This window comes from Balaenoptera acutorostrata, chromosome 3 (genome assembly GCF_949987535.1).
Source record: "Balaenoptera acutorostrata chromosome 3, mBalAcu1.1, whole genome shotgun sequence".
NCBI classification, from domain to species: domain Eukaryota; kingdom Metazoa; phylum Chordata; class Mammalia; order Artiodactyla; family Balaenopteridae; genus Balaenoptera; species Balaenoptera acutorostrata.
This window is the reverse complement of record NC_080066.1, coordinates 78,540,435-78,553,535: the sequence shown is the minus strand read 5'-3', so window position 1 is coordinate 78,553,535 and position 13,101 is coordinate 78,540,435.

The following is a 13,101-nucleotide window of genomic DNA, read 5'->3' as shown; positions in this document are numbered from 1 at the left end:
TGCACAAGGACAGAGGCTGGAGGGAGTCCGGACGGAGGTCAGAGGAAGCTGAGAGAGAAGCACAGCACTCGAATGAGGAGTCTTTTCATACAAGTTGTGAGGATAGGAAGCTTCCTTTGCTCAGAGGCACTGGGGAATGAGGAAGGGAGGGGACACCCTCTGAAAGCTCTGACAGTGAGCCTAACCTTTAAGTTGACTGACTAGGGACTTCCCTGGTGGCGCAGTGGTTAAGAATCCACCTGCCAATGCAGGGGACACGGGTTTGATCCCTGGCACAGGAAGATCCCACATGCCGTGGAGCAACTAAGCTCATGCACCACAACTACTGAGCCTGTGCTCTAGAGCCCGCGAGCCACAACTACTGAGCACGTGTGCCACAACTAATGAAGCCCATGCACCTAGAGCCGGTGCTCCACAACAAGAGAAGCCACCACAATGAGAAGCCCGCAACAAAGAGTAGCCCCCGTTCACAACAACTAGAGAAAGCCTGTGCGCAGCAACGAAGACCCAACGCAGCCAAAAACAAATGAACGAATGAATGAATAAATAAATAAATAAATTGAATTAATTTATTTCAAAAAATAAAAATAAATTGACTGACTAATTGCTCCTAAGGCCCTTTTAACCCTGGAAAGACTCAGTTTCCTTTAACTGGCAAGTGTAATAGTCATTGTGTAAGATATGGTTGAGATGGAACTGCTTTTTCCAAACGTGAGCATGACCATTTCAGCATCTCTGCCACCTCCCTCTCACACGCACACATGCACACACACACACACCCTATAAGTGTATGTGCAGTCAATCACAAGAACCCGACAAGAATAGCTAGAACAAAGGTCTGGAAGACTTCTCAAGAACAGAGGGAAAGAAATGAAAGGACTGGGTATGCAGGAGCAACGGGCATCAGTGGAGCTTGTTAGAATTCCAGATAGTAGACCACACCCTAGACCTACTGCATCTTTTTTTTTTCTTTTTTTCTTTCCAGCTTTATTGAGATATAATGGACGTATGACATTGTGTAAGTTTAAGGCATACAATGTGATGATCTGATGCATGTATATATTGTTTACCATATACATATATGTATATATGTTCACCATAATAAGGTTAGTTAACACATCCTTCACCTCCCAAAATTACCATTTTGTTGTTGTTATTATGATGAGAACATTTAAGATTCATTCTCTCAGCAATTTTCAAGTACACAATATAGAATTGTTAACTATACTCACCATGCTTTAATTAGCTCCCCAAACTTACTCCTCTTACAACTGGAAGTTTGTACCATTTGTCCAACATCTCCCCCATCTCCCCTGCCCTCCAGCACCTGGCAACCACTGTCTCCTCTCTGCTTGTGTGAGTTCAGTTTTTTCAGACTCCACATATAAATGAGATCATACAGTATTTGTGTTTCTCTGTCCCTACTACATCTTAACATGATCCCAGGTGATTTGTGCTCACATGTGAGTTTGAGAGGTGCTATGTAACATGATTTAACACAATCAAATCAACAGAACAATTCTATGAATCAAAGAGTATTCTCCCCATTTTGCAGATGAGCAAACTGAGACCCAGTCAAGATCACATATGCAGTAAGTAGTAAAACCAAGATACCAACCCAAACTCTGACTTCAGAGCCCACCCCTCTTCTCTATACCAAAAATTTAGGCTCCTTCACTATTTTTTTCTGGTCAAATGTGTGTTTACAATTGCAATGTTGCATGCCTAGAATGTTTTGGAATGATCTGTGGAGACAGAGCAATGACAAGATTTCCTGTTCCAATACGTTTTCCAGAGTAAAACACCAGATATTCATGATTCAATCCATGCCCAGGATTCTGTGTGATCAAAAGCCCCCAGTATTTTAAGCTTTGGGGCAATTCATAGCTACCATGTCTAAATTGTTCTGCTTGTTCTAAATTTGCCCTGCATGTGTACCTTTCAAGAATAGTTCTTTTAGCTGATAAACCCGTTTTCAAATGCAAATGTGTTTTGAAATGTATCTGTTCAATCACTTCTCCCTCAAAATCATACTATAGCTGAATTACTCCAAAGGAATCTGTAGTGAAGCACGGAACATTTTCAAGCATAATCCTGTGGTGTTTTCATCTAAAAAGGTGACTAACAGCTTGCATAAGCTTCTACCCAGACTTAAAGCTTAAAAATCCCTGTGGAGTTTGCAAAGGGCGTTGAGAAAGCAAGCCAAACCTGGGAAACAGAAATGTCTTTGCACGCTGACTTATCTACCAGTCACGAAACCAGTCCAATTTAAAATTGCTGTTACTCATTTCAGCTCCACAACCTCTATTCCTGACAGTGAGTTGAAAAAGCACTCTTTCCTCTGTTAAGAAAAATAAGAAATGGCTCATAGCCAGCACATGTTAATTAGATCATGCAAGGTGGTGAAAAGGGATCTGAAGTAAGATGAAACCTATTGCCACCTGACATCAAGTAGGTAATTATAAACATACGTTTGGAAAAATGAATGAAATCTAGCCTTGGGTCTGGAATTAAGCAGCTCTGTGACCTTGGGGAACTCACTCTCCTCTCCAGGTTCATCCTTTTGGGCCTCGATGATTTCCTAAGATTCCTTCCAGATTCACAGTCTCAAATTTTAATTATGTGCTAAGTGTAACACACTTAATTTGAAGGATGGCATATCGACAAAGATAGTTAAGAAGATGACAAGGCAGCACGGGAGCTAGTCATTACATAATATGGAATACAAAATGTTGTTTATCCTCTCTAAAGCTATATAAGATTCTGTGTGCATGTGAACGAAAGCTGGAAGGAAAGAGGGAACAAAGAGAACAGAGTGAGATCATGGGTGAGTGAAGTTTCCTTATATTTTGATTTTCATTAACTTGCTGTTTGATGTTTAAAAACCATAATTTTAGGGAAGCATTTCATATATTAACGCATATATGTGGAATCTAGAAGAATGGCAGGTGAACCTATTTGCAGGGCAGGAATAGAGATGCAGACATAGAAAACAGACATGTGGACACAGGGGGGAAGGGGAGGGTGGGACGAACTGGGAGATCAGGATTGACATAAATACACTACCATGTATAAAATAGCTGGTGGGAACCTGCTGTATAGCACAGGGAGCTCAGCTCAGTGCTCTGTGATGACCTAGATGGGTGGGATGCAGGGGGTGGGAGGGAGGTCCAAGAGGGCAGGGATATAGGGATACATATAGCTGATTTACTTTGTTGTACAGCAGAAACTCACACAACATTGTGAGGCAGTTATACTCCAATTAAAAAAACAAAAGAAAAACTATTTTGGTAGTTTGCTGTCATTTATTTTCTCAGCTTCCAAAGTGATGGTAGCCAGGTTGCTCTCATTGCTATTTAAGGATTGTGTCACTTTCCAGAGCTCAGTAGTGTTTCCAAAGCTGTCCTACACCAGTGCTCCAGGAGGTAGATCCCTATCTTCTCAGCCCAAACCTACAAACATAGGTCCTGTGCTTGCCTTTCCCTCTACTGCTGGCTGGGAGAGAACAGGTACTGCACGTAAGGGTCCAATCAGAGCACCTCAGGTGGGAACAGACTATGGAGTTTGCTCTGCCCTTCCTCTGAGGTAGTCCCTTTGGAGTGTCCACCTGATTCATGAATAAGCCTTTCACTGCCCACCCTTGATCCACAACCAAGGGCCCAGGCAGCCATTTTGGACAATACGTCTCATCTTACCACCATGGCAGCCTTTGACTGGACCAGTGCTGAGAACCTGCCCATGATGGCCAATCAGAGCCTCTTTGCCAGATATTTGAAATTGGGACTAAGAAACAGTATCTCTTGAGATGGCTAAATCCAAAACCTGCCATTGTATCAGCTTGGGTGCTTTGGAATAAACATTTTTGATCACCCATGTGGATTGTAAAAGCAGAGAAAGTTCATATGGGGGATGAAATGTCAGTGAGGAGAGAATGAGCCAGTATGCTTTTTTGCTTCCGCGCCTTCCTCAGGGATGCTGCAACCTGCTCTTGGGTTCTGTGAAACAGCCTGAATCCTTAACTAAAGGCTCCTTTCAGCTTAAGTGAAGGCAAGTTCATTTCTATTACTTGTTATCAAAATTGTCCTAATACACCTGCCCTCCCTCTATTTATCTGTGGGAACAAGCCATACAAGTCCCTGTGTAACCTGGCCCTGCGAAGGTCCCCACCTTGTAGCCCACTCACACCCTGGCCATGGGGGGGCCTCAGCTGGTACTGCCCAATGCCTTACTGCCTCTTGTCTCTGAGCCTTGCTGGCTGCTCTGCCTGAAATGTCCTCCAGCCACTGAGCTCTGTTCTCAGCCTGAAGGCATAAGCAGGTAAAAAGCCTGTCTGCAGGGGTCTGCTTGCTTCCTGCCTTTCTTCAGCCTTGCATATGATTAAAGCACTCACACTGAGTGCTGCCTGGGATGCTGGGAGCTGCTTTTTCTGTTCTGCTAGCCAGAACAGACTGAGGTTTCAGAGAGCGCGCCCTCCCGGGAAGCTGAGGGAGACAGGTCTTGTTGCTGCAGCCTAAGATGATGCTGTTCTCATTAGGTTTTTTGCATTCTTTATTTATAAGGACTCACTGGGCATCCAGGTTAAAGGCTGGCAGTGCCCAGCATCCCCACGCTTAATGAGGAATCAACGGCATGGTGAAAAAGTATATCTGGGAAGGTTTCTGTGTTCCAGGGCACAACAAATGAAAGAAGAGAGCTTCTCTGAACACGCCTGAGGTGAGGAATAACTCACTTCCCAAAAGATTTTCTGAAGAGCAGCAAATGTGCACATTTCAATCCTACCCAGTTGAAAGGAAGAGTGAGTAATGATTGTAGACGTTATATAATGCATGCGCAGTGCCCCACAGAAGTCAACTAAGGTAGGAGGGGTTATCATCCTTGATTTACAGATAAGGAAACTGAGGTTCAGAGGTAAAGTCACTTGCTGAGCTTACGCAGGGACCAAGTGGGCCTCTGGGTGCAAAGCTCGTCACCTGGCCCCAGTGACTATCCTCTAAGTCAGTAGTCATCAGAATGCTCCCTGGCCCAGCAGCATACGCATCACTTAGGAACTGGTTAGAAATGCAAATTCTTGGGCCTCAGCCCAGACCTACTAAATCAGACACTCTGGTGTCAGGGCCTGGCAAGCTGGGTGTTAACAGGCCCTCCAGAGGATTCTGCTATGCTCTACATCCCCACTATTCAATGTGGGTCTCGGTCCAGATGCATCAGCATCAGCTGGGAGCTGATTAGAAATGCAGACTCCCAGGCCCCACCCCAGATCTAGTGAATGGGAATCTGCATTTTTAACGTCCCCAGGTGCTATGTATGCACATTAGAGTTGAAGACCTAAGGAGCAAGCAGTTGGCGTATGATACCTTGTCATTTCAATCCTGTTTGAAGTCCGGAAAATGAGTGGGGGTTAGGGGAGACTATGCTGGGAGGAAAGATGATGAGATTCTTAAAGGCTCCTTTGTGCGTGGGTGATAACTTCTTTCCTCTCTTTTACTTCATCACGTAAGGAGGTAATTTTGTGTGAGAGCTTTTTTGTTGTCTGTTGTTTATATTTACATGATAAACCCTTTCTTGAGGTGTTCAAAGTGATCTTACTTTGAAGCACTCTTTTTACGAAGCTGGGGTAACGTCTACATGGATGCAAACACGAGGGCCCCTCTAAACCCTAGTGAAGTCAAGGGAAATCAGAAAGTGACATTCAGTCATCCCTGCTTCCTCCTTCCTAACAGAACCTGCAATCCTCCCTACTCCGTGCAGCCATGCTTCGAGGGGCTCAGCGCTCCCAGCCCCAGGGTATGTGCTGCTTGGTCTACAAAAATGAATCACAGTTGCATTTTTCTTACCAGTGATTGGTTTAAAAATAGGCGTGTGAACATAATTCCAACCAATGGGACAAGAGAAGTGAGAGTACATGTTTCCTCAGTCTTAAAATGAAACACAAGGACCACCTCACATCCATTAGGATGGCTACTATCCCAAAAAGTGGAGGGTGAAGGGATGTGGAGAAAAACTGGAATACTTTTTCACTCTTGGTGGGAATGTAAAATGGTACAATCACTATGGAAAAGTTTGGCAGTTCCTCAAAAAATAAAAGTAGAATTAACATATGATCCAGTAATTCCACTTCTGAGTATATATATACCCAAAAGAACTGAAAGCAGACTCTTGAAGAGATATTTGTACACCCATGTTCACAGCAGCATTATTCACAATAGCTAAAAGGTAGAAGAAGCCCAAGTGTCCCCTGGGCTGATGAATAGATAAACAGATGAATGGATAAACAAAATATGGTACATACAGACAAGGGAATATTATTCAGCCTTAAAAAGGAAGGAAATTCTGACTCATGGTACAACATGGATGAACCTTGAGGTCATTACAGGAAGTCACAAAAAGACACAGACAGTATAACTCCACTTATAAGAGGCACATAGAATAGTCAAATTCACAGAGTAAGATACTAACTAGAAGGGTGGTTATGAGGGAATGTAAATGTACTAACACTACTGAACTGTACACCTAAAAATGGTCAAGATGTTAAATTGTATGTGATGTGTATTTTACCACAATTAAAAATAAATTTGTTTAAAAAGACACACAAGGAAGAGACCATCCCCTGTTCTGCCTCTGCATATTATCATGTCTTCATGTGGTACCTGGAATAGCTGCCAAAATTTGGGGACCCCCTCAGGAGAGAAAAAAGATGGGAAAAACACAAATCTTTGATGATGCCTTTGGGTCACTGCATTAACAAGCCCTGGATCGGCCTTCTCTCCAGGACTTTTATAATGTGAAATAATATTTCTTATTACTTAGCTGCTTTGAGTTGAGTTTTCTGTTACCTCCAAAAGCATCCTAACGGATAGAGCGTTCTAAGTATCCAACAGGAGGCAGGCAGCCAGCATGGCTCATGAAGACAAAAAGGCCCAGCTTTGAAGCTTTCAATTCTGCTGCCACCGTAGTGAAATTGGCTGGTGGTGGTTAGAAAGGCTCATGCTGATCACACTTTGTTTTATCTTCCAGATATTGCTGTGCAATACGCTTTTATAAATAATCACTGAATTACTGTAAACCCTTGGATGGCTATCATAGCATGGAATACAATGCCATTGAAATAATGCTGAAGAGGTTTACTCATTAACATGAAAAGTTTCTTACCTGTGCATTAAGTGGGGGTAAATACAAGTTACAAAGTGGTGTGACTCAATTTCTTATGTATTAACTTACGTATTCTTTTTTTTTTTTTTTTAAACTTGCGTATTCTTGTGTATAACTTCAACTAGCTGTAGATAGGCAGGCAAGGTCAGAGAGGTAAATGGATATACATATACAAATATATGTGAAGAGAGAACAAGAGAGCAAACAGAATACTAACACTGGTTATATCTTGGAAGTGGGGGTTATAGCTATATTTTATTTCCTTCTTTTTGGTTATATATTTTTCTAAATTTTCTTCAATGAAACTACCTTATTTTATGATAATAAAAATATTGGTCTCTTTAAAAAACTGATGTAATATATTAATTCACTTTGCTCAGAGACACATGATTTTTCTCAAAAAGCGGAGCATGTAATTCCCTGTGTGTCCAACTTTTTTATGTTAACCGTTTAGAGAGGACATCTCCATAATGTATGACATGGGTCCCTGCCCCTAAGATGCTATCTACCAATCACAATCAACAGTGCTGTTAACACAGGTTTATTATTCCAGACTCCATTATTTTAATGTGGTGTTCTTGGGGGTAATAGTCCAGGGCTGTAGCATACTTTGACCCTTACCAAACAACCCCGGTTTGCTGTGTTTTTAGTTCTTGCGTCTGCTTTCAATCCTTTCACTGTTTTCAGGTATTCCTCATTATTTATCAAAGTATATGTCTGTGTTACACCCTCTTCTGCCCTCTCCTCTGCAGCCTCCAATATACTGAATCCTTGGAAGTGAGATGAACTCCGTGGTATCACTGGGTGTAAATAAGAGTAAAGGCTCAAGGAAGCTTTCTCATGAGGGAGGCCCATGAGCTTTATTACATGAGCTTCCTGGTATTCTCGGTTGCACAAAGCCTTTTCTGGCTTGGCTCCTGGTTCCTATGTGTATTCTAAACTAGTGAAGATGCTGGAGAGCAGAATTCTGCGTAAGTGAAGTGGGAGTGTTTCTGATAACAAATGGCTACTCCATTAAGAAATAGCATGACTGATTCTCTGGACATCTCGATCCAAAAGAAGGAGGCTGCAGATGGCAAGAACAGAACCGACTGGGGTCCCTTCTACCCCCAAAGTGAGGTTATTTAGGTTCACCACCTGGTTATTAGACTCGCCAGATGGCAAGCTTGAGTAACTGCTCAGAAAGAGAGCAACTAGCCAATCCATTACCCCAGCACAGTCAATACCGTTACTTTAACATGAGATGCACATACTAGTACATAATATGGGTAATGAGGCATCACAGAGCCATCATAAAGGCAGCCATCTGGGCTTGTGTGTGGGACAGCCTCGTGCACCGTGGCCATGGGAGAAACCCAGCTGAGTCTTGCACAGCAGGGATGAGGAGGGGGTGCGGGGGCAGAGATGGAGGTTGGATGGGGGAAGCGGGAAGCGGGGTGTATGCCCACATGTGCCACTGTCCACAGCATTCAAACATCTTGCTGCTGTCTCGGGGCCATTGCCGCCTTTCGCCCCTTTTTCACCTAGTTCTCAGCTGCTCTTTGTTGTTATTCTCAATTTTGATGAAAAAGTCATGATATTTTTACAGCAATGCTGGAAAAATAGAACTGTGACTCGAGGTGCTTTTGAATACTTTGACAGTTCAAGTCCAACTCTGACAGTTACAAAAACGGCTTTCCTTTAGGAAATGGCACGTGTGTCTGGGTGCGGAAGGGGATGGGGTGAGAGTTCGCACACTCTGACTCACCTCTGGAATAGGCTTGGGATGGAAAAGCTCCAACTGGTCCCACTGGGGCTGGCACACGTAGGACCTGGGCACCCCAGAGGGTAAGGCCAGAAAGAAAAGTAGGTGAACCAGGCCACGCCCGAGTCAGGCACTGTAGACCACATGAGGGCAGGGGCATTTCCTGCCACAATTCCTCCTCCTAACCCCACAGGACCCAGCACAGTGCTGCCCAAATAGGGCAGTCAGTGTCATGTTTGTGGAAGTCAGTTCACTTATTCAGCAAATGTTTACTAGATGCAGGGCACTAGGTGAAACCAGGTAAAGGGCACATGAGATCTCTCTGAATTATTTCTTAAAATGGCACATGAATCTACAGCTATCTCAAAATAAAAAGTTTACTTAAAAGTTAAATTTGAAAAACTTGAATACATCTAAAGAGAGAGTGGCTAAAGAGAAACAAATGAGGAGATCCAGAAATATTGTTTGTAAAGGGAGAGGGAGACAGAGACAGAGCGAGAGGGAGACAAACATTTGACAGATATCACGTGACAAAGGGCATAAACGTGTGTAAACATCAGAAGCAGGGAGACCCTGTACCAGCAGGCTCCTTCAGACCCCAAGTGGCCGTTCATTAGGCACCTTCTAGGTTTCCTCCCAACTTTAAGAACGTAGGAGATACTGACCTAATTTCAAACCAATTTTCCTCACTGCTCATTTTTGCCCAAAATGACCTGTGACTGTAAATCAAGACCATATGTCTTTAATCCAGCTCTTCAGAACCTGAGTACTTTTCACAACTAAACTTCTGAGCCATCCAGAAGTGGGGGATGCCTTGTGACGCCCTAAGAGGAGCTGACATCATCCCTGCTGTTGTCTAAGGAATGTCCCCCTCAAGACCATGCCCATAACTCTCGTCATGGCCTCGGGAGAGGAGAGGTGGCAGCTTTAGAAGTGACAATGGAGAGCCTAGGAAACACCTTGCTCCTGCTTTACATCAAGCACATGGAAATAAACAAAGATGCCAAGGGGAAGGCAATGTACATTATGTTTTCATAGTATTGTCTATACTATTGTCATGTTCGTTTTAGATCATCAAAAACATATAGTAACCCTGTGAGGCCAGAAGTGCTGGGGTCTCCCTTGACAGATGAGGAGACTGAGGCCCAAGGGGTTCCTGGATCCCAGGAAGAGTAAGAGATAGAGTGGTCCTCTTCTGACTCTGGTGCCCATTCTTCATTCTCAAGCCCACTGCTTCCAAACCATGGTTTTGCTCCTCAAGATCAACATCTACTTCTTTGCCTCTCTTCATCTTGGCCGCACAATCTTGTCATTGACCCCCCCGCACACACCCCTATCCTATTTCATCAGTGCTACACCATCTATGTCTTGGTACTTAAATATTATGTTCAACTTCACTGTTATTTGTTAAGCCATCCAGACTTCAGTGTCTCCAGTCTCTGTAATCTGATGCATTTTAGCTTCCAAGCACCTAATCTTCTCTCTTGCCTTATTCCAATATAATTCCTTTTGGGGAGCAACTGAAATAAGTCTTTCTCAGATGTCGGCCTGTCTGCCCTCAGTCATGTTTCTGCGTGTTTCATACCCAGTGTAGCATGGAGCACAGCAACACCAAAACCAGGTGTTGTCACAGAATCAGTGGCAAGCCACAGTCCCAGGAGTCCAGCAGGGAGAGGCCAAGAGTCAATGAAATATGAACCATGGATGAGGACTTGGGAAAGTGGCTGATGTTACAGGGGGCAAGCCTAAAGGAAACAAATAAGTTCCTGGTTTGTCTGGCATAGGGAAGTTTTTAAAGTGCCAGGTGTTACTGTCTCCTTTTGCTCCACAATGTCTCAAAGGCACCACCTGTCACCTGGCAGATGACTGATTCAGCAGCCTGGGAGTTCACAGGGGGCCAGCTTGCCTTGGACACAGCCCTGCTGATTGGAGCCAAAGTATCTCACACAACAGTGATAGGTTAAAGCCAACAGATGTCTTCACACCCTAAATCACAGAGAAAGTCAAGAAGGGAGAGGAATAATTGACAGTGTCCCTGATCAAAACAGACACCTCGTCACAGCATATTTAGTGGAAAATACATAGAAGACAAAAGCTGAATTCCCTATCCAGGCTGCAGTACCTAATACATCACTGCCAAGAAGAAAGCATTTAGTGAAATCCTCCTTTAAGTTTTGTCTGGAGCAGGTGCTATATGGAGCAATTAGTCAGACAGCAGTGCAACCCCCAAGCTCACAGTGCAATGCAAACAACCCTGACGTAGACAAACAGGCACAGCACATCCACCCAACAAATATTTATTGAGCACACATATTAGGTATCAGGCACCAAGTGTGGCTCTGATATTACAACAGAGCTTCCTTTTAAAGTTTCCAGTACAAGTTCACATACACAATCAAATCTGATCCTCATAAAACCAAGTGAACCAAGTGACATAGGTGTTGTTATCCTCACTTTGAAAAGTAAACTTAGGTTCACCAAGATTAGATGAATGGTCCAAGTCCATATGACTAGTGCCACATACAGTTTCTTGCATTGGGGAAGAATCTCAGGGAATATTTTTCCTTCATGCCCCTGGATACCTATGGACCCTTTCCTACCTGTGCCAAAAGCCTGTTCCTCAACCTCTACACTCACTCTACCTCAGATGTCTCTGCACTCTGCCTACCACACTTTTTAGAGTAGAAAGCACATGTAAGGGTATGCTCAGCTTCAAGCCACAGAAAACCCAACTGAGAGTGACTTAATCAAGAGAATTATCTTACAAGAGATCTGAAAGTACACAATTCCAGAGTTGGCACCTTAGCTCAAAATTGTCACAAAAGAAAAACAAAATTGCATTGAAAGAACCAAGATCTTTCCTTCTTTCCACTCCACCATCCTTAGGCTACTCACCTCACGGCTACAAAACGGCTGCTACAGCTCTATCCTCATGTTCTCACATGACTGTATCCAAAGGCAGATCCAGGTCACATGACCACCCAGCAGCAAGGGCGGGAGAAAGGCAAGAATCTGGTATTTGTGACTTTCATGGGGGAAGCAGGGAGGTGTGGGCACAAAGGCAAAAGCTGGGAGTGGCTATTGGATAACTAATCACCAGCCTCTGCCACAGGTAACTTGCTGATTCCTGATTAGGGTCAGAGCTGAAAACTAATTCCTCCCCAGCAGAAATATAAATTTCTTGACACTATAGGTTGCTTTATTAGTTTTCTATTGCTGCATTGTAAATAGCCACGGGCTTAGCAGCTTAAGACAATACCCGTTTATTTTCTAACAGCTCTATAGGCCAGAAGTCCAGGAAGTCTTGAGTGAGTTCTCTGATTAGGGACTTACAAAGCTAAAATCAAGGTGTTACCTGGGCTGAGCTCTCATCTGGAGTTCTGGGGAAGAATTCACTTCCAACGCATTCAGATTGCTGGCAGAATTCAGTTCCTTGTAGCTGTAGGACTGTCTCCATGGCCTTGCTGGCTGTCCACCAGGGATCACTCTCAACTCCAAAGGTGGCTCTCCATCCTTATACGTGGCCCCCTCCATCTTCAACACCAGTAACGGTGCACTGAATCCTTCGCATATCAATACTTCCAATCTCTCCAACTTTTCCTTCTACCAGCAGCTGAAGAAAATTCTGCGCTTTTACAGGGCTCCTGCATTAGATCAGGCCCACCTAGGTAATCTGCCTTTGGCCATGATCACAGGAGTAACAGCAGAGGGTGAAGATCATGGGAGCCATCTCAAAACTCTGCCTACCTCAGCCACCATTAAAAAAACAAAATCAGGATTTATTCTTGGAGTGTGGGATAGGGTCACCCTTCCCTGAATCACAATAAGGGCAGGAGGACTCCCAATCAAAACTGGGGCTCTGCAGGCAAAAAATTAAAGAAGAGAATGGCTGCTGGGTGGGCAACCGAGAGTGTCTGATGTGATTAACTTTTTTTCTGTGTAACTGAGATACTAACCCTAAGATAGTTACACAGTGGAATACCATCTAGCTGGTGCAATTTTTTTTTTTTTTTTAATGAGAACATAGTGTGTAAGAACCTGACACTGACCAGGACAGGGATTCCTGCTTCATTTAACTCCCCCACCGCTCCAACCCTCACAACGCCCCCCCCCCGCGACCTGCTCCTCAGCCAGTACTGTGCCCCCAACACAGACTCATGAAGAATGCTGACCAACAGGGAGTTTGATAGAGTTTCTTATAATAGAAG